The following is a 22,311-nucleotide window of genomic DNA, read 5'->3' on the forward strand; positions in this document are numbered from 1 at the left end:
GTATATATATTTAAATACTATATTATACACATATTCTTAATACCACGTTATATACATATTATTATATCTATTTTTACCCCTATTATATTTGTTTTTAATATTAGTATAAATTTTATTATATGTGTATATATACTTTTATATATATAGTATTATTATATTTATTATTATATTTATTATTATATTTATTATATTTATTATTGTTACTTATTATTTTATTTTAACATTATTATGTCAAACTTGGTATACATATGTCTTTTTGTACGTATTATCATTTTTGTTATATATATTATTTTATTATGGTATTAATAAAATTTTATCCTTTTCTTTTACTATAAATGTTATTTATAATTACTCTAATATCCTAATATTATATTATATTATAATATTTTTTATTTTATTAATCACCTCATTATTTTGCATCGTTTATTTATTCACGAATTTTTGTCACAATAACATCATCCGTTTTTTTTTTATTTTTGAAACATTTTTTTATTTCAAAAAAATAAGGCAATGTACCGATTTTAACATTAAGCTTGTGATTTCATCGCTATGTTGGGTGAATCACGTTGGCTCGTGTTAAAAACGGGACATCCTTAAAAAAAACCTAAAACTTGAAATTTCTCATGTTTTGATCGGATCACGATTAAACATTACATTGAACTCGCATTTTTGAAAATTAAGACAACACATGTTTAATGAGATACCAATTTTGGGCGTCGTGGGGTGCTAAAACCTTCCCCGCGCGTAACCGACTTCCGAACCCTATTTTTCTCTAAACTTTCACGTAGACCTAAACTCATCTTTCTTTTTATCAAAAATAAATTTTTTTTGTTAAAGCGAAGATTTATCAGGTGTCCGATCACACCTAGGAAAAAGGATCGGTGGTGACTCCCTTTTCTTTTTTTAAAAAACCGAAATTCTATTTTCAAATTTTCAAATGATCGCCAAAGAAAAAAACTTTTCACGTCCCTACATCTTGATTTGTATAAAGTGACGATTAAATTTTTGGTCAGATACTCAATTGCCACGAGTTCAAACTATGTGACCTCCATCCCTCACCTCTAATATTGGATAATAAATAAATAAATTCAAATCGAAGTATAAGATTAATTTTATTCAACAAAACTGTAGCAGCTTATTTAACAAAAATAACTTAACTCAAAGGCTCCTATAATAGTTTTTTTCCTTACAGTTATATAATTTGCCTAATTTGAGGTAATAAATAGGGAATCAATATAGTAGACCACAATAGCTTCCATTAGCTTTCCAATGAGAAACATAAAAAGAAGCAATAACATGGAAAAACAACCTAGAAAAGAGAGCAAAATTTGGGCCACACAAAACGTGAAAACCTTTTGTTAAATATTTGCTTAGGTAACTTGACTTTTTGATATTTGTTAGGATTCTTATTATTATTGACCTACTACTTGATTGGGTTTTGACTTGTACTCTACACGGTTCGCACTTTGAGTTTGCATGTAAGGTGTTCGCACCCTTCTTTGGGACCACACGATGTGAGTTCACACTATCATATAGGTGAATTCGCATTGTTCTATGGGAAGGTTGTGCATCATTAAAACTTTTTGAATCTAGTAGTTCATTCTTTTCCAAAATCCACCAAGAAGAAGCTTCATTGAACACTACATCTCGAGATGTGTAACATTTTCCACTTATAGTATTGCAACATTTCCAACCTTTTCTTTGGTTGTCATATGTTATAAAAATATATTTTTATAGTTTTCTTGTCCATTTTACTACGCAAATGGTTAGGCATGAACACATAGCACACATAATTGAAAACTCGAAGAAGGTTTTCTATTCCATAATTTTCCAAAAGGTGATAGAAAACATGACCTTTGTTGAAGGAGATGGTTGATAACAAATGCTGCTATCTTTATTGCTTCTACCCAATATTTTCCATGTACATTCTTTACGTGAAGCATACTCTAACAAATTTCAGCCAAGTATCTGTTCTTTCTCTTAGCCACGCTGTTTTGTTATGGCGTATTGGCATATGTAAGCTGATGATGTATTCGATAATCTCGAAGATACTGAGAAAATTCATTCGAGCTATATTTTCCATCATTATCTGTTCGTAAGCAACAAATTCTTTTTTCAACCTCTGCTTCTGTCGTTTCTTTGAACTCAAGTTTTAAATATGTGTCAGATTATTCCTTTACAAAATAAACCCACACATACCTTGAAAAGTCATCAATGAAGGTCACCATATACTTCATTCCACCATTTGATGCTTGTTTGACAGGTCCAAACACATCAGAATGCGCCAACTCTAATGGTTCTTTTGCTTGAAACTTAGAGTCTGTATATGGTAATTAATGAGCTTTTCCATATTGACAGCCAATGCAAATCGAATCAGTTTTAACTTCCAAGTTGTGGAAGACCCCTCAACATCGATTTCTTCATCATCACTTCAAGCTTTGAATAACTTACATGACCCAATTGTATGTGCCACAAATCTGCTACCTTGTTCTTCCTAGTCTTATCTACATATGCAGCCTCCGTTAACATCATATAAATCGATTATGATCTCTACCCTTCCATTATTGATATTTTTGAAATCTTAAGATCTTGATATACCTTTACGTCTTATGGGGCAAATAAGACAAAGTGACCCATAGATGTTAATTGCGCTATCAAAAGCAAATTCTTCTTCATACTTGGAATATGGTAGACATTTTGAAGTAATACATCATCATCCTTATGCTTCAGAGAAATTATAATGTTATCGATGTAGGCTATTGGTAGCTTTGAGTCACTTGCTGTCACCACCACATGACTTCCCTTATACTTCGATAAATTTTGCAGCTTTTCTTTATCACTCGTCATATGATTTGAGCAGCTCGAGTCAATGATCCAGTCCTCATCGTAATTGATTTTCTTTGTTGTCGTAGTTAAAGCTGACGCCTCTTCTTCTATCGCAACAAGAGCCTCGCCATCCTATTCTTCTTTACTTTTGGACGTAGCAGTATTGCTCTCAACAATCTTTTTCCTTGAATAGTAATTTTTTCCATGTGACCTTTTTTTTCGCAATTGTAACACTTTCCTTTAAATTTCTTAGTGTTACCATAATGCTTTGGTGCACCTGTACAATTACCCTTTTCCTCTGGATTTCCTTTTGTTCCTTAAACAGCATGTTGCTTGAAATTTCGTTTACTCCTGCTAGCATAAAGAACTTCCTCTTCACTTTTCGATGAAATTCCCGCCATTTGCTTAACCAATGCTTCTTTACCAGCCAATAAATTCTCGAACTCAACAAGTGATGGTTGATTCTGCCATCCCTATACTGCTGTGACGAAGCATCGATATTCTAGTCTTAAACCATGAATGATTACCCTCTTCATTCTAGTTTCGCCAATTGGAGCTTGTGGACCTAACTAAAAAATCTCTCGACATAAGGATTCCAGCTTCTGAAAATACTGAGCAATCGTCATGTTACGTTGCATTATTGACAGTAATTCACTCTCTAAAAGTTACAGTCTTGTCTCATTTTTCTTCGAAAACAGATCAACAAATGTATCCCAAGCTTCTTTTGAAGTCTTTGCATTCCGAATGTGTTCCAACACATCTTCCACTGTTGTCTTTAAGGCAAGCATGGCCTTACCTGCCTTAATCTTCCATTTCCTAAGAACACCGTTTCCGTCCTCTTCTGGTTGTGTACTTTCATTCCCATTAACTACCTTCCATAGATCTTGGCCTTGCAGATACAACATCATGCATATCGACCATGAATTATAATTTTGATTGCTCACATTTTTTATTCCACCAATGACTTGTAGATCAACCATCTCACCAACAACAAGAACAACTATCAGAAAATTAATATGCATGCCTTTTAATCAATCCAACTTTGATACCAAATTGTAAACTAGAACATGAAATGAATGCCACAATTCATAATTCACAACAATATTTTTTAGAAGAGAGAATACTGAAAAATAGAAGAACTTGTTATTTATTGCTGAACCAAATACATTTTATATCAAAACACAAGTAATAATACTGCCATATTTTCAGCATATATTGCAGCTAATAAAGACATAATTAACTGCTAAAAAATAGGATTACTACTACTCTATGTGAACAATTCAAAAACTAAAAATCAGCAAAATATCTCAGCAATTATTTGACTCAATAACAACTAAACAAAGAAGCAAATCAGTTGGTGTTGTAGTTCAACAGTTGGTACATTTGTTAGTCAAATCATTAAGTCTATTTTTTTATTTTTTTAAAAGAAGGCTTAACTAGAAAATCTTTGCCATTTTTTCTATTTTAATACCTAAATATTTTTCAGTCGCAAGCAATATCTAAACTACTTTTTCCCCCTAAGTTAGTACTTTTGTTAATAAAATCCTTGAGTCTATTAAAAAAAGAGATAACCAATTAAAAATTACCATATAGAAAAAAAAACAAGACAAAAAATATTATTTTCTTTATATATTAAAAATTATTAATAATTCATAAAAATAAAAATATTAAAAAAAGAAAATCGGTTGAACGAGTGTTTTTTTAGCTCGATCCAATGGATTTATATGGATTTGCAAGTTAATCTATTCAACCCCTATCTCTGTATTGATACTCCAATTAGTTCTCGGTCCAATCGGTCGATTCAGTTTTGAAAATAATTGTTTTGATTAATGAAAGAACTTTTTTTGATCCCGTCAAGTTGAGCAAGTAGACGATGAAGTTCGAAAATAGTGTTGGGTTTTTTGCACACAAGAAGAAAAACAGAACCAAGTAATCCGGATGAAGTATGAAGTTCTGTCTGAAACTAGATCAACAAAATAATAAACTCAGATAAAGTATGAAAGAAGTTTGAGCTTCAAAGACTTGAGACTTACAAGAAGAACAACCAAAACAGAAGCAAAAATAAATTGTTGAGGAAGAAAATGAATTTTTCTCACCTTTCATTTCATCCAGCAAAAGTATATATGTTACAATAAAATTGATAGTTACCTAATGTATAACTGCTCCCATAAATGCTTGACTAAAACATAGCTAAAATTACAAACAAAATGTAGCTGACATACTAGCTATCAATTCAAATCTTGACCAAATCCTACTAACTTGAAGTACAAATTACAAAGGAACTAAATTAAGTTACAAATGAACAAAATAAACAAAATGTTGTTGCTCCACTAGTTCATCTTTAATGCTGGTCTGATGTTGCATTGCAGGCCAAAGCTTAACACTCCTCCTTGGACTGTATGCAACAAACTCCAATCTTTCTTCTTAAAGCATCAAATCGTGTAGCACCGAGAGGCTTGGTTAAAATATCAGCAAACTGATTTTCTGAGCTGCAATGAACCAGATTTACCTCCCTCGATTGTTCACCCTCTCAAACAAAATGAAATTTAATCTTAAAATGTTTGGTCTTGCCATGGAAAATAGGATTTTTAGCTATAGCAACTGTTGACTAATTATCAACCCTAATCTCAGTAGCTTGAATCTACTCTTTATTCAAATCACACAGCAACTTTCTAAGCCAAACGGCTTGATTAACAGTTGTAGCGACTGTAATGTACTCTAATTCAGCTTTGATTGAGCAACAGGTTATTGCTTCTTTGAGCTCCAACATAAAACCCCTGAGCCAAGAGTAAAAAAGTATCCAGATGTGCTTTTCATGTCATCAATGGACCCTGCCCAATCACTATCTGAATACCCTATCAGTTTGAGCTCTTTTGCCTTCTCAAACTTCACTCCATGATCCAAAGTTCCCTTCACATATATGAGAACTCTCTTTGCTGCTTTACAATGAACAACATTGCAGCAATGCATAAATCTGGATAAGAGACTACCAGCATACATGATATCGGGCCTAGTAGCTGTTAAGTAAAGCAAATAATCTACCAAGCTTTTATACTCTTTCTCATCAACCCTCTTTTGATTCCCACTACTAGTCAGCTTCTCCCCTTGAGCCACTAGTGTGCTAACTGTTTTACATTTTGTCATGCAAAATCTGTTGAGAATCTTCAAAGTAAAGGCATGTTGGCTAATTAAGATGCCTTGATCAGATTGGTTCATTTCTATCCCAAGAAAGTATGTCATAACTTCTAATTCTATCATTTCAAAAACTTTTTGCATTTGCACTTTGAATTCATTGATTAGCTCTTCCTTGCTTCTAGTTACAAGTAAGTCATCCACATAAAGTGAGACAATTAGAAGAGTTTCATGTTCTGACTTCTTTATAAAATTGTAGGTTCACTAACACTTTTTATAAAGTTGAGCCTAAACAGGTTTGCATCAATCCTGTCATACCAGGCCCTTGGTGGCTGCTTTAGACCATACAAGACCTTTTTTAGCTTATAGACTTCGTTCTTTTCACCATGAATGTTGAACCCTTCTAGTTGTTCAATGAAAATCTCTTCCTTGAGGAAGCCATTTAAGAATGTTGACTTGACATCGAGTTGGTGAATTCTCCATTATTTCTGTGCAGCCAAGGCAAAAAAAAGTTTAATTGTGTCTAGCCTTGCTACTGGAGCAAATGTCTCCGTAAAATCAATGCCATATTGCTGACTGTAGCCTTTCACCACAAGACTTGCCTTATGCTTGTTCAATGAGCCATCAGCATTGCACTTAGCTTTAAATACCCACTTGACACCTATCACTTTCTTCTAGTCTGGTTTATCAACCAATTCCCAAGTGTCATTCTTGTGGATCATTTCCAATTCAGCTTCCATGGCCTTTTTCCAGCATTTGTCCCTGACAGCCTCTTCAAAATCTAAAGGTTCAACTATTGCAACATCACATCTTTGATAGATGGCTGCAATGGTTCTAGTGCCTCTCACAGGAGCATCATCAAAATCTTCATTGCTAGGCTCATTTTCAACTGGTTCCAAGCTGCTATCAAGCTGATCTTCTTCATTCAAACTTGCATCTGCATCACTCCAACTCTAAACTTTTTCTTCATCAAACCTCACATCCCTACTCACCAAAATCTTCTTTGTTGAGGGACCAAATACCCTATAGCCCTTATTGGTACTACTGTACCAACAAAGATCCTTGGAACAGCCCTTCTCTCAAGCTTGGTTCTCTTCTCAGTTGAGATGAGGGTATAACAGACACAACCAAATAATTTTAGCTGTGAAACAATTGGCTTGAGTCCATGCCAGGCTTCAAAAGGAGTCTTTTCTTTAACTGCATTGGTTGGCAGCTTGTTGAGCAGGTATACTCAGGTATTTACAGCCTCAGCCTAAAATTTGCTTGGAAGCTTGCTCTCAAACAATAAGCATCTAGCCATATCGAGCACTGTTTCGATTCTTCCTCTCACATACTCTATTTTACTGAGGAGTATAGATTGTTGTTAGCTGATGATGAATTTCAGCTTACTCACACAGCTTCTAAAACTTCTCAGACAAATACTCAGCACCATTATCTGATCTCAAAGCCTTGATCTTGCAACCTATTTGATTCTCAACTAAGGCTTTAAATTTGCTGAATGCCTCAAATATTTCTGACTTTTGCTTCAAAAAATAAACCCAGCAGAATCTACTGAAATCATGAATGAACGACACAAAATATCTACTGTCATTCAAAGAAGAAGTCTTCATTGGTCCACAGATGTCAATATGGACTAATTTGATCTTGCCTCGAGCTCTCCATGCCTTATCAACTAGAAAAGGCAATCTTGCCTGCTTCCCAAGTTGGCAAATTTCACAAACATTGTCACTGACTTTAACTTTGGACATGTCTTCAACCATGTTTGATTTGTGCAACAAATCAAGTGATTTATAATTGACATGGCCTAACCTCTAGTGCCATAAACCAGCTGTATCAGTAGCACTAGTGATACGTGACATTCGCGACAAGTTTAAAGACTTATGAATGAATCGTTCTTGAGACTAACTTATTATCACGATTAAGGCAAGTGTACCTCTCGAACAGTAGTATAGTTCAGGAAGACCAGATTGTCGAACCCAAGGGAACCATGAGTACTAGTATTTACTTCCATTTTATTATCTAGCCTAAAAATTAAGAGGTTTGGTTATCTAAACTAATTACTAAACTAAGAATGCACAGAAAGAAAATTTGGGAAAATACTTTTGGGAAAATTCGATTGATAATACTTTTGGGAAAATTCGATTGATTAAGAGAATACCTAAGGAAAAAATCCACCTAGACTTCACTTGTTATTTGACTTTGAATCAGACGATTTATTCATTTGACTTGATCTGTAGAAATCCCTAAGTTGTATTATTATCTCTCTCGAGACTAATAACGTCTAACCCTAGGTTGAATAATTGAAATCTCTTTCTAATTAACACCCTAGAATTGCATTAACTCGATCTATGGATTCCCTTATTAGGTTTCACCCTAATTCGGCAAAATCTTGTCACCCTATCTCTAGGCACGCAATCAACATCACTTAATCATGACAATTTTACTTTTAGACAGGGTCTATTCCTTCTCTGAATAAGAGCATTAACTTGAATCAATATCTTGGAATATTAAAACAAGAATTAAGAACACATAATTAAGAACAAATCAAATATTTATCATACAATTCAGATAATAATAACAAGATCTGTCTTAGGTTTTATTCCCCTTAGGTATTTAAGGGGTTTAGTTCGTACTTATGAAAGAAAACATCTCAAAAGCATAAAGATAATAAAACATAAGAAAACCCAAGACTCCTGAAGGAACTTGAAGGGAGATCTTCAGTCTTGATGATGAATCTAGCTTTCGAGATGGATCAATCGACTTTCCTTGAGTAATTCCTTGATTCCTACTCTGCGTCCCCCTTCTAAGTGCCTCCTTAGGTGTTTAAACAGGCTTTTGAATGCCTAAGAGCCCTAAAAATTGGCCTTTTTCGAATAGGACTATGCTTTGGCTCGGCAGGGACACGCCCGTATGACACGCTCGTGTGCTATTACTCCAGCCTGTGGTCAAGGCTATTGAATAGGCACGGCCGTGTAGTCTACCCGTGTAAGTCGTGCTTCGATCCTGCCAAATGGACACGGCCATGTGACACGCTCGTGTGAGGAAGTCCAGGCCGTGTTGATTTCCCACGTGGGTCCATTTTCTCCATTTTCAGCCCGTTTCTCGCTCTTTTTACTCTCCTATGCTCACCTAAGTATAAAACATGAAATTAAAGGATTAGGAGCATCGAATTCACCAAATCTAAGGAGAAATCATCCATAAATGTGCTAAGCATGGGATAAAAATATGTATAAATTACGGTTTATCAAATACCCCCACACTTAAGCGTTTGCTTGTCCTCAAGCAAAATCCTCAACTCACAATCAAAATAAATTCTTCTCAATTGATAATCCCTATCAATAATATCTCAAAATAATCCATAAGTATTCATACATTGAAAATTCAACTAAAAGTACATCAAAGTTTCAAACATTCCAAGTTGAGCATTTTATCACGAAAACATAGGTGTCTCCTTTCGTCTAAGTGATTACCTTTTATCAAAGTATCGCAGAGTTTAACATCCTCACTAAAGATCCACTTAAATCAATCAAGGTGTTTAAGGACATCAATTAAAGCACTCATTAGTCAATATGAAAAGTTATTACCATAGACTTGCTTGAAAATCAAATCTCCACCACTATATATTGACCTGATACATCAATTAAAAAGGTCTTTTAGAGGGTTGTAACGTGGCTTTGGTTAGGGGGTGTGGTTACAAGCTGAAAGAAAAAGTTAGAATCAAGATTGAATTGAAAAATTACCTAGTTAGAAAACTGACTGGTCATCAGTTGAATATAAGTGAGCTTCTTCTCAGAATATGGAATTAACACTCAAGCTTAAAAACGATGAATTACTACTAATATGTATTGAAGTACACATTTTTTTTAAGAACAAGTCAAATACATAAAAGAGAAAAACATAGCTAAGCAATTAGTTCAAATCAAATCTCGACAAAAATAGGGATCAAATTAGGGGATTTCAACAATAATAGGTTATGGGTTAATATTGAAGGTAAATCAATTAATCGCTTGTTAGGCTCAAAGGGGTTCACTAAGGGTTAATTATGAAGGTAAGATTTTGTGAGTGAGTGGGTTATACCTAAGTGCCTTTAACATCTTGACATATCAAATCAAATGGTATGGTCTTAACATGCATAATATAATAGTGTTCTACATTTTCTACCATACAAAGCTTCATACGGAGCCATTTTAATACTAGACTGATAACTGTTATTGTAAGAAAATTCAATCAAAGGTAGATACCTCTCACAATTACCTTCAAACTCTAGTATACAACACCAGAGCATATCTTCCAATACTTGAATTACACGCTTAGATTGACCATCTGTCTGAGGATAAAATGCATGCTAAAATACAACTGAGTACCCAGGGCTTCTTGTAATTTGTCCCAAAAACAAGACGTAAATCGGGGATCTCTATCCGATATAATGGAGATAGGCACTCCATGTAACCTGACTGTCTCAGATATGTACCATTCAGCCAGTTTATCTAGAGAATAATCCATACGTATCAGAATAAAGTGCGCTGACTTTGTCAATAGGTCAACAATCACCTAAATGACATCTTTTTTCCTCGGAGACAATGGTAACTCCGATACAAAATCCATAGTGATTCTTTCCCATTTCTATTTTGGTATAGTGATTGACTGAAGTAACCCCGAAGGTACCTAATGTTCAACTTTAACTTGCTGACATATCAAACACCTTGATACAAACTCAGAGATATCGCGTTTCATACCTGACCACCAGTACATCTTTTTCAGATCATTATACATTTTATTACTCCCAGAATGTATAGACATAGTACTACTATGGGCCTCGTGTAAAATCTTCTGTATGAGCTTTAAATTATAAGGTATATTGTAACACCCCTAACCCGTATCCAACACTAGAATAGGTTTACAGAGCATTACTAAAAATTTCAGAACATTTTCAAATAATTCATGATATTTACTGTTCATAGCAAAACTTTCCACTTGAGTCATAGTCACTAAATTATTTACATTTGGAGCTACGAAACGCCAAATTAAGATCCACTAATTTTCCATGAAATTAGACTCATATATCTTATTACCATAAAATTTTTAGAATTTATGGATTAGCCAATAAGTATATTTTATTCTTCAAAGTTACCCTTGTTCTGCTGTTTGACAGCTTCGACTTTTCTTTACTAAAAATCAATTATCTTCTCTTACGGAATTCAGATGATGTTTCCGTTTGTTTATTTTGAAAATAGACTCATTAAGGATTTTAAGAATATAAATTATAACCCATAATTATTTTTTAAAAATTTTTAATGATTTTTTCAAATCAAAAAAGGGGATTTTGAAATCATTTTAACTCTATCTCAAATAAAATTCAAATATCTCATAAAGTAAGATTCTTTTGCTTACACCGTTTCTTCTATGTAAAACTAGACTAAATAAGATTTAATTTCATATTTTATTCAACCTCTAAGTCAATTTCTATAATTTTTGGTGATTTTTCAAATTTGAACTACTGCTACTGTCCAAAACTGTTTTAGTGAAAAATGTTGATAATTAAGTTTATAACATCTTCACTTCTTTTCTAAGTTCCGTCTCATCATAAACACATTTCAAATATCTCAATATCACTTTTAGTACTATAGAAATAGCTCGGTTGGAAAGCATCTCTGTCTATAAGCAAAAAAAAAAGATTAGATCGGATCGTACACATCACACTATCACAAATTTATATGGCATGTATTTCTATACACTTTACACATCTCAATTGTTCAAAGAATCGGCTAAACCGAAGCTCTGATACCAATAAATGTAAAATTATTAATTTATTAGTATTCATTTTAATTTTACTCTACTTTACAGTTTATACCCTTTAATTCACGAAATTACACTTTTTGCCTAAATTTTAAAATTTTTACAATTTAGTCTCTGCTCATTTAACCCATCAATTAAGCTAATTTTTCTTAATAAACACTTTATTTATTAATTCTTTGCTACTACACAACCTTTGAAAACCATAATTTCAGTACCAAACCTTAATTCACAACTTTTTCACAATTAGGTCCTAAAATCAATTTCTATCAAAATCACTTAATAAAATCATCATATAATAAAATAAGAACTTCAATTCCATAATAATTCACCATAATCATACAACACTTGTTCATGGTATCTTTTAAAGTCACCCATAAAATCAAAAACTAATGAATTAGATAGTTGGACCTAATTGTAAAAGTCACAAAAACATAAAAATTACTAAGAAAAAGTAAAAATTGAACTCACATATGTCAAAATATGAAAAACCAGCAACTTCTAGACCTCCCATGGCGTTTTTGTTGAAGAAAAATGATGATATCTCTAGATTTTTCAATTTTGTCTTTATTTTATATGTTTAATTTGCAAAATTTCCAATTTTGCCCTTGTTTCTCCTTGTCTTTTTGCTGATTTTCTTGCCCAAACCGTCCAGACCATATAATTTGGGCCTAATTTCCTTTTAAATCCCTCCTTATTAGTCACTTAAGCTATTTAATTACTTTACCAAATTTTGCACTATTTTCAATTTAGTCCTTTTTAATTAATTAACTAGCCAAACTTTAAAATTTTCTAACGAAAATTTAATGCTAACTTAATAACACTCCATAAATATTTATAAAAATATTTATGGCTTGGTTTATGAATCCGAGGTCTCAATACCTCGTTTTTAACCTGATTTTATGTAATTAATTCTTTTAAATCACAAAATTCACTAATTAAAAAAATACTTCTATAATCACACTTGACTCATAGGTATTAATTTATTAAATTTTCAACTCACTTGTCAGATTTAGTGCTCTCCAACTCGCTGTTTTCGAAACCACTTAAAATTGGGCTGTTACATATACATACCCTACCTCTGAATAACAAATAACTATTAATCTCAACTTGAAATTCAGAATTAGTACCTGACTCACATTGTACCCGTTTAACCTGTAACTTTTCGTCATTCTTCTGAGCTTCACATATTTGTTGTAGAAATGTCGGTTTAGCTCTCAATTCAGCTATGATTGAACCATCATCAGTCAGTGACAATCGGGTATTCATAGCTCGTAAAGCATATAGAGATTTTTGACTCAAAGCATCAGCTACAACATTAGCCTTACCCGGATGGTAATCAATAATCAAATCATAGTCCTTTATCAGTTCAAGCCCCCTGCGCTGTCTCAAATTCAAATCTTTCTACGTCATAAGATATTTCAGACTTTTATGATCAGTATAAATATGACATTTCTCACTATACAAGTAATGCCGCCATATCTTCAGTGCAAATACAATGGCAGTTAATTCAATATCATGTACTGGGTAATTTCTTTCATGTGGTTTAAGTTATCTTGAAGCATAGGTTATTACTTTACCTTCTTACATCAAGACACAACCTAAACCATTTAATGAGGCATCACTGTAAATAACAAATTTCTTACTCGGTTCAAGCTGCACTAATACATGTGCTTTGTTAGTAGATCTTTCAATCGGTTGAAACTCTACTAACATTCATCAGTCCACTGAACTTTACATCTTTTTGCAATAATTGAGTCATAGGAGAAGCTATCATAGAGAACCCCTGTACAGATCTCCGATAATAACCAACTAAACTCAAGAAACTTCTAACTTCAGATACATTCTTCGATGGACTCCAATTGACAATAGCTGAGATTTTACTTGGATCTACCCTGATGCCTTCAGTGGATACAATATGTCTGAGAAAACTTACTTCTTGAAGCCAAAATTTACATTTACTGAATTTAGCATATAATTGCTTCTCTCGCAGAATTTGTAACACAATTCTCAAATGTTCTGCATGTTCTTCTTCATCCAGAGAATAAACCAAAATATCATCAATGAATACTACCACAAATCTGTCTAAGTACAGTCTGAATATCCGGTTCATCAAATCCATAAATACTGCAGGTGCATTAGTTAGCCCAAACGACATAACCAGAAACTCATATCCCCATACCTGGTTCTGAAGGTTATCTTTGGCACATCTGACTCCTTTATCCATAGCTGATAATAACCTGATTGGAGATCAATCTTTGAAAACACTGTAGCACCTTTCAACTGATCAAATAAGTCATCAATCCGGGGTAACGGGTACTTATTCTTGATGGTTACTTTATTAAGTTACCGGTAGTCGATACACAGTCTCAAAGACCCGTCTTTCTTTTTCACAAACAAAACTGGAGCATCTCAAGGTGAATGACTCAGTCGAACAAAACCCCTATCAACAAGTTCCTGTAACTGTGTCTTTAAGTCCTTTAATTCTGTAGGAGTTATCTGGTACAGAGCTATGGAAATCAGAGAAGTTCCCGGAATCAAATCTACAGAAAATTCCACTTCTCCTTTTGGTGGCAACCCTGGTAATTCCTTTGGAAACACATCAGAAAATTCACATACCATTGGCACTGCCTGAATCTTCGACTCAGATGCCTTGGTCTCTAGTACATAATCCAAGTAAGCATCATACCTTTTTTTGACATACCTCTGTGCTGCCATCATTGAAATCACAACAGATAACCCCTTTGTTTGATTAGATTTAACCTGGAGTAACTCAACATTCTGACATTTTTGTGCAATGTATTCTATCTACAATTTACTATTGCATCATGCTGGGTTAGCCAATCTATGCACAATATCAAGTCAAATTCATCAAATGGCAGTAACATCAAATCAGTCAGGAAATAATAACCTATTACCATCAGTAGACAATTTTTACTAATTTTATTCACCAAAACAGATTGGCCTAGGGGGTTCAAGACTTTAAACACAAATTCATTAGGTTCAATAGATAAATCTTTAACACATGCAAGCTTTATACATATATATGAATGCGTAGAACCAGGATCAATTAATGAAGTAATATCAGTGTCAAGTAAAGAAAATGTACTAGTAATAATATTGAGTGCTAAGGCATCTTCTGTGGCACGAATGGCATATGTCCTAGCAGGTGCTCGTGCCTCAGGCCTGCCTGCAGTATCTTTTGTAGCTCCTCGGCTACCACTGACATTACCAGATGGTCAAGGCGGTCTACCCCTCGAAACTAGATTAATCGGCTTCGATGTCAGTTCAGCTTCTTTTTCACCATTTTCTAGATAATCTCTGAGGAAATGATCAAATGAACCGCATCGGTAACAAGCCCCACTTTTTAGCTGGCACTCTCTAAAATTAGCTTTATTACAGTACTGGTATCTCGGCTTAGGGGTACCAACACTGCCAACACTGGTCACTGATGGAGTGGAAGGTCTTGGATTAGTGCGTTGAGAACCTTGCTCTCTACCCGAATATCCAGTGGCTGAGGTAGAACGATCCTAGTATTTCTTTAATTTCTTTGAAGTAGAAAACTAAGATTTTCCCATTAGTCTTTTACTAAAAATTCGAGCTTCCTTCTCAGCCTGTTTCTTCTCTTTGCTCAATTCGTCTACTTTATAAGCTCTCTCTGCCAATATAGCAAACTCTCGAATTTCAAGAATTTCGATCAGTAGCTTAATATCTTCATTCAACCCTTCTTCGAATCGTTTGCACATTTTGGTTTCTGACTGTACCCATTCCTGAGCATATTTACTCAATCGAACAAATTCTCTTTCATACTCAGATACTGATCTGTAACCCTGTTTTATCTCAAGAAATTCTTTTCTCTTCTAATCGAGGAACCTCTAGTTGATATATTTCTTTCTGAACTCGGTCTAAAAGAATTCCCATGTAATTTCTTCTTTTGGAACAACTGAAGCTTTAGTATTCCACCAATGGTAAGTTGTGTCTTTTAGTAGTGAGACAAAACATTTCAGACATTCTTCTGGTGTGCAAGATAATTCCTCCAAAACTGAGTGGTATTCTCTAACTAGAATTTATCCCGTTCGGGATCATCATCAAATGCTGCTCGAAATTCTTCGGCCCCATAGTTTTGAATTTTATCTACCGAAGCTTTCCCTTTTCTAACAGATTCAGTACCTGCACCTTGTGGGGTCTCGGGAACCGATGGAGGAGCAAGAGGGGAAGCTTGAGCTTGTTGCATTACAGGGTTAGTTCTTAAGTATTGACTAAACCATTCATTCATCATTTGAAAGAAGGCTCGTTTTGCCTCCTCACCTTGGCCCTCAAATATGGGCCTTGTACTACTAGTAACTTCGGCTTCCCTCTGTGCCCGTTCTGGAGTCGGAGCATGACTCCTGGCTTCCTCAGATTGAACTCGGTAGGCAGACATTTACTATAAGAAGACACATTTAAATGATCAGGAGATATCACACTATTAATAATAATTTAAATGACATGAATAGCTAATCCCGTATTTACTACGTCAGTCCTAGAACTAGCTAAATCGTAGCTTTGATACCAACAAATGCAACACCCCTTACCCGTATTCGTTGCCGGAATAAGGTACAAGGCATTACCGGAGTTTACGAATTAATTTTTTTAACTCAATATAACCCTTTTATAGATATCTAACCTTCCCTATAATTTTAAACTGAGACCAATCCACATCAACCAATCCAATTAAACATATTTTCAAGATAAATTCATGCATGTTTATAAGATAACCTCACCACATACCAAAACCAAGATTTGTTAGCCATACCAATGGCTGGCCTTACAATCATTTCACATTAACATTTACTTTATTAGCTTATACATGCCATTGATTTCCAAAATAAAGTTTCTTTATCTACCAAAATCTTGAGGTTGATAGTGTGATGTGTCTCCGACCGAATTCGACCTCCGAGCTCTTAACACTATAAAACAGGGGAAAATGAAACAGGGTAAGCACTTTGTGCTTAGTAAGCTCATGTAACAAGAATTATACTTACCTAATATTTTTAATACAATGCAATAAACATTCAAATATCCATTCAATGCATTATTACCCTAACATGCACAAACTAAACATTCAAGTTAGTCCAATAATTTCCATGTATCAATAATATATACCACGATTGATGAGCTCATCAATACCATGATTTCCATTCCCTCGTTATTTTTCCATATTTATCCCATTGAATTTCTCATAACTTTGATGGATTTTTAGAGGTACACGTTTAGTGTACAATTCAGGGTCCATCAATTCATATTCATGTGCGCACATTTCCATTTCAAAGAGCACACTCCCGCGAACATCATCCTTACAGCGAGATTACCAATCCAGGCTAAATCCCCTGTAATGTAAACTCATAGAGTATTGTTGGGATTACCAGTCTAGGCTAAATCCCCTGCAACGACAATTACTCTAATGAGCTTGGATCTGAATTACCAGTCCAGGCTAAATTTAGACCCTAATTCTCTAACAGCCTAAATTTCAATGGTGTTGAAAATAGTGATTCAAGATCACTAAATCTGATACACAGGTTTTAAAATTTAATAAATAATACGTATGAGTCAAGTGTGATGAAAAGGGAATTTTTGGATTAGTGGATTTTGTGATTTAAAAAGAAATTAATAAGTAAATTGGGTCTAAACCAAGGTATCAAGACCTCAAGTTCATAAAATGAGCCATAAATATTTTTAAAAATATTTATGGAGTGCCATTGAGTTGGTATTAAAATTTTGTTATAAAATTTTAACATTTGGATAGTCAATTGGTTAAAAGGGACTAAATTGAAAAAAAATGCAAAACTAGTTAAATAGTGATTGAAAAGCTTAGGTGACTATTAAGGAGGGTTTTAGAAGAAAATTAGACCCAAAATTTTTTTGGGTTGGACTGCAAGGGGCATGAAATTAGCAGGAAAATTGATGAATTAAGGGCAAAATTGGAATATTGCAAAATTTACTTAATAAAGCTAGGACTAAAGTGGAATTATCTAGATTTCTCTTTATTTTTCTGCATTCTCATCAGAAAAAACACCATAGAAGGGTTTCCTTAAGCTAGTTTTTCATACTTTTACTACAAGTAAGTTTAATTCTTGATTATTTCTAGAAATTTTTGTGTTTTGTGACTTTTACAACTAGGTCCACTTATTGAATTCATTAGTTTTTGATTCTATGAAAGAAATTAAAAGTTGCTATGAATATGTTCTGGAAGTATATGATGATTTAGCGTGGAATTAGAGCTTTAAATTGTTTATATGCTGATTTTATTGAAAGAATTGAATAGAAAGTGAATGTTTGGGACCTAATTGTAAAAGAGTTTGAAGCTAGGGTTTTATGTGGAAATTCTGAATTTCAATAGTTGTGAAATAACTTATAATGTCTAGGTAAAGTATTAATTGAGAAAAATTAGCTTAATTTAGAGGTTAATTGAGCAAGGATTGAATTGTATGAATTGTGAAGTTTGGGGCGAAATGGAAACCAACATTTTGCATTAAAACAGTTTTGAATAGTAGCATTAGTCTAAATTTGAAAAATCACCAAAAATTTTAGAAATTGAATTAGAGAATGAATAAAATATGAAATTAAATCTTATTTAGTCTAGTTTCTTATAGAAAAAACAGTGAAAGCAATGGAATAGTAAATTATGAGATATAATAAATTATGTGAGACAAGGTTAGAATGATTTCGGATTCCCCTATTCTAAATTTGGAAAATCATAAAAAATTGGAGAAAAATATTTAGGGCCTTAAATTTATATTTTTAAAATCTTTAATGAGTCCATTTTCAAGAGAAACAAATGAGAACATCATCTGAGTCCCGTACAAGGAGATAATTAATTTTTAGTGAAGGGTCGAAACTGTCAGACAGCAGAATAGGGGTGACTTTAAAGAATAAACTGTACTTATTGGCTAAACCAAAAATTCTAAAAATTTTATGGTAAGAAGATATTTGAGTCTAGTTTTAGGAAAAATTATCGTATCCTAATTTGGAGTTCTGTGTCTCAAGATAAAAATAATTTAGTGACTATGATATAGATGAATAGCATTGAATTTGCATAAGTAAATAGTGAAATTACAAATAATGTTACTTATAAGCAAGTTATAAACATTAAGGATGTGAAATAGAGTGAAGGTGAAGTCAATACTGATAAGTGAATGATTTTACAATGATAGATCGAGAACCCGAAGCAAGTCGAGGAAAAGAAAAAGTAGCTGATTAGACCCTAAACTTTCACAAATTTTGCAAATCGACCCGGGTAAGTTCATATGCTTGAACTTTCATAATTATTTGCTAAATGAAGAATGGTTAAATGTATTATTTTATATATATTTGTTATTGAATCATGAATATTGTAATAATATGAAAATCGAAGCAAAGTTGAAATTTAGTAGAACGTAAGATTGAGTACTGTTGTTCAGTGAATAATGACGGATTGACGGATGAAACCATGATTATATCATGGAAAAGTGCAACTGTTCAAGTGTAAGACCATAGCTAAGCTATGGCAATGTGACAAAGTGCTCAAGTGAAAAATTTGAAAGTGCAAGTCCATAGTTGAACTATGGTAAAGTGATAAAGTGTGCCGAACATGGAAAAATGATAAAGTGTGCCAAATATGACAAAGTGAAATGTGACAACGAGTGAACAACGTACTTAAATCCATAAGACGTTCTCTAATTTGACAAGTGTTGGTAAGTGATAGTTGAAGCTAAATGCTGGAATATGATTGGATATTTGATGTTTGAAATTGAGCTCAATGAAATAAATTCATCATGTGAAATTGTGGTTGACAGGTGAACTTAGTAATTGTGTATATTGTATAAGTGTATGAATGTTTGGTAAGTGATAAACTGTAATGTATACATATTTTGATCCCATGCTTAGTGTATTTACGGATGATTTCTCCTTAGATTTGGTGAATTTGATGCTTCTAATCCTTTAATTTCATGTTTTATACTTAGGTGAGCATAGAAGAGTAAAAATAGCAAGAAACGGGCCGAAAACGGAGAAAATAGACCCACGTGGGAAATCAACACGGCCTGGACTTCCTCACACGAGCGTTTCCATTTGGTAGGATCGAAGCACGACTTACAGGGGTAGACTACACGCCCATGCCTGCTCAACAGCCTCGACCACGGGCTGGAGGAATCGCACACGGGTGTGTCCTTGCTAAGCCCAAGTATAGTCCTACTCGGAAAAGGCCAATTTTTAGGGTTCTTAGGCATTCAAAAGCCTATTTAAACACCTGAGGAGGCAATTAGAAGGGGGACGCAGAGTAGGAAGCAAGGAATTACTCAAGGAAAGCTGATTGATCCATCTCAGAAGCCGGATTCATCATCAAGACTGAAGATCTTCCTTCAAGTTCCTTCAGGAGTTTTGGGTTTTCTTATGTTTTGTCACGTTTATACTTTTGAGATGTTTTCTTTCATAAGTATGAACTAAACCCCCTAAATACCTAAGGGGAATGAAACCTAAGATAGGTCTTGTTATTATTTTCTGAATTGTATGATAAATATTTGACTTGTTCTTAATTATGTGTTCTTAATTCTTGTTTTAATATTCCAGGATATTGATTCAAGTTAATGATCTTATTCAGAGAAGGAGTAGACCCTGTCTAAGATTAAAATTGTCATAATTAAGCGGAGTTGATTGAGCGCCTAGAGATAGGGTGACAAGATTTTGTCAGATTAGGGTGAAACCTAATAAGGGAATCCATAGATCGAGTTAATGCAATTCTAGGGTGTTAATCAGAAGAGATTTCAATTATTCAACCTAGGGTTAGACGTTATTAGTCTTAAGAGAGATAATAATATAACTTAAGGATTTCTACGGATCAAGTCAAATGAATAAATTGTTTGATTCAGAGTCAAATAACAAGTGAAGTCTAGGTGGATTTTTTTCTTAGGTATTGTCTTAATCAATTGAATTTTCCCAAAAGTATTTTCCCAAATTTTTTTCTGTGCATTCTTAGTTTAGTAATTAGTTTAGATAACCAAACCTATTAATTTTTAGGCTTGATAATAAAAAGGAAGTAAATACTAGTACTCGTGGTTCCTTTGGGTTCGCAATTCGGTCTTGCTGAACTCTACTACTGTTCGATAGGTACACTTGCCTTAATCATGATAATAAGTTAGTCTCAAGAACGATTCATTCATAAATCTTTAAAACCTGTCGTGAATATCACGTATCAAATTTTTGGCGCTGTTGCCAGGGAACTAAGATATTAAGAACACTCGATTTTTATTACTTTAGCCATTTTACTTTTATTGCAATTCAAATTTTTATTTTAATTTTCTTTTCTCATTCTTCATTTTTTCTCTTCTGACAGTTATTTTTTCAGTTTATGACAAGAAGAAACCCGTCAGGACCACTACTTTTTTATGGTGAGTTGACTGCATAGTTTGCAGAAACCGAAAAGAAATAAGGCGAAGCTTATGATACACAGTGGAAGAGCAAGAGGACGATACTTCAACCACAACCGAGGAGATGGCTGAAAACAAAGAAAATCCGCTACCTCCTGCGATTGCTGCTAATCAGAATCCTGCTCCGCGTACTATGTATGATTATGCTAAACCTTCTTTAATAGGAACCAAATCGAGCATAGTTAGGCCTTCTATTACTGCAAATACTTTTGCACTGAAACCTAACACAATTTAAATGGTCCAACAGTTTGTTCAGTTTGATGGTCTACAGGACGAGGATCCCAACGCTCACTTGGCAAATTTCTTAGAGTTTTGCGACACTTTTAAAATCAATGGCATTTCTGGTGACGCCATTTGCCTTCGGTTATTCCCTTTTTCATTGAGGAATAAGGCTAAATAATGGTTGAACTCGTTACCACGAGAGTCAATCATTATTTGGGAACAAATGACCGAAAAGTTTTTACTAAAATATTTTTTGCCGGCTAAAACAGCCAAATTATATAATGATATCTCCTCTTTTTTGCAGATGGATTTAGAAACACTCTACGATGCATGGGAGAGATGCAATGACCTTTTGTGAAGATGCCCTCACTATGGGTTACCACTCTGGCTACAGGTTCAAACGTTTCATAATGGCCTAAATCCTTCGACTCTACAGATGATTGACGCAGCCGCTGGTGGAACTATCAATAATAAGACACCTGAGGATGCTTATGAATTTATAGAAGAGATGTCGCTGAATAATTATCAATGGTAAGTCATGAGGATAAAACCAACAAAAACAGCCAGTGTTTTTAATGTCGATTCGGTCACCATGCTCTCTAATCAGGTAGAACTTTTGAACAGAAAAATTTATGATTTCCTTGGTTCTTCACAGGTTCACCCAGTAATGCAGTGCGAAGCAAGTGGATGTGGATCAAGCAATTCAGAATACCTACCCTATGGCCACAACATGGAGAACGAGCAGTTAAATTATATGGGTAATAATCCTTGATCTCAAAATAATCCTTATAGTAATACTTACAATGCAGGTTGGAGGAACCACCCAAATTTCTCATGGGGAGTCCAAGGCAATCAGAGACCACCACCTCCAGGCTTCCAACAACCACCCTACCAA

The 22,311-nt window shown here is 34.0% G+C and overlaps 1 non-coding gene across 1 annotated transcript; it reads right to left on the reverse strand.

The window, feature by feature from the left end:
• Positions 1–21,683: 21,683 nt before the first annotated feature.
• LOC121208738 (small nucleolar RNA R71) lies at positions 21,684–21,794 on the reverse strand. Its single transcript, XR_005903865.1, has one exon. It is a non-coding gene; the product is annotated as a small nucleolar RNA R71 (small nucleolar RNA).
• Between the last annotated feature and the right edge of the window lie 517 nt (positions 21,795–22,311).

This window comes from Gossypium hirsutum, chromosome A10 (assembly GCF_007990345.1).
Source record: "Gossypium hirsutum isolate 1008001.06 chromosome A10, Gossypium_hirsutum_v2.1, whole genome shotgun sequence".
NCBI lineage: Eukaryota > Viridiplantae > Streptophyta > Magnoliopsida > Malvales > Malvaceae > Gossypium > Gossypium hirsutum.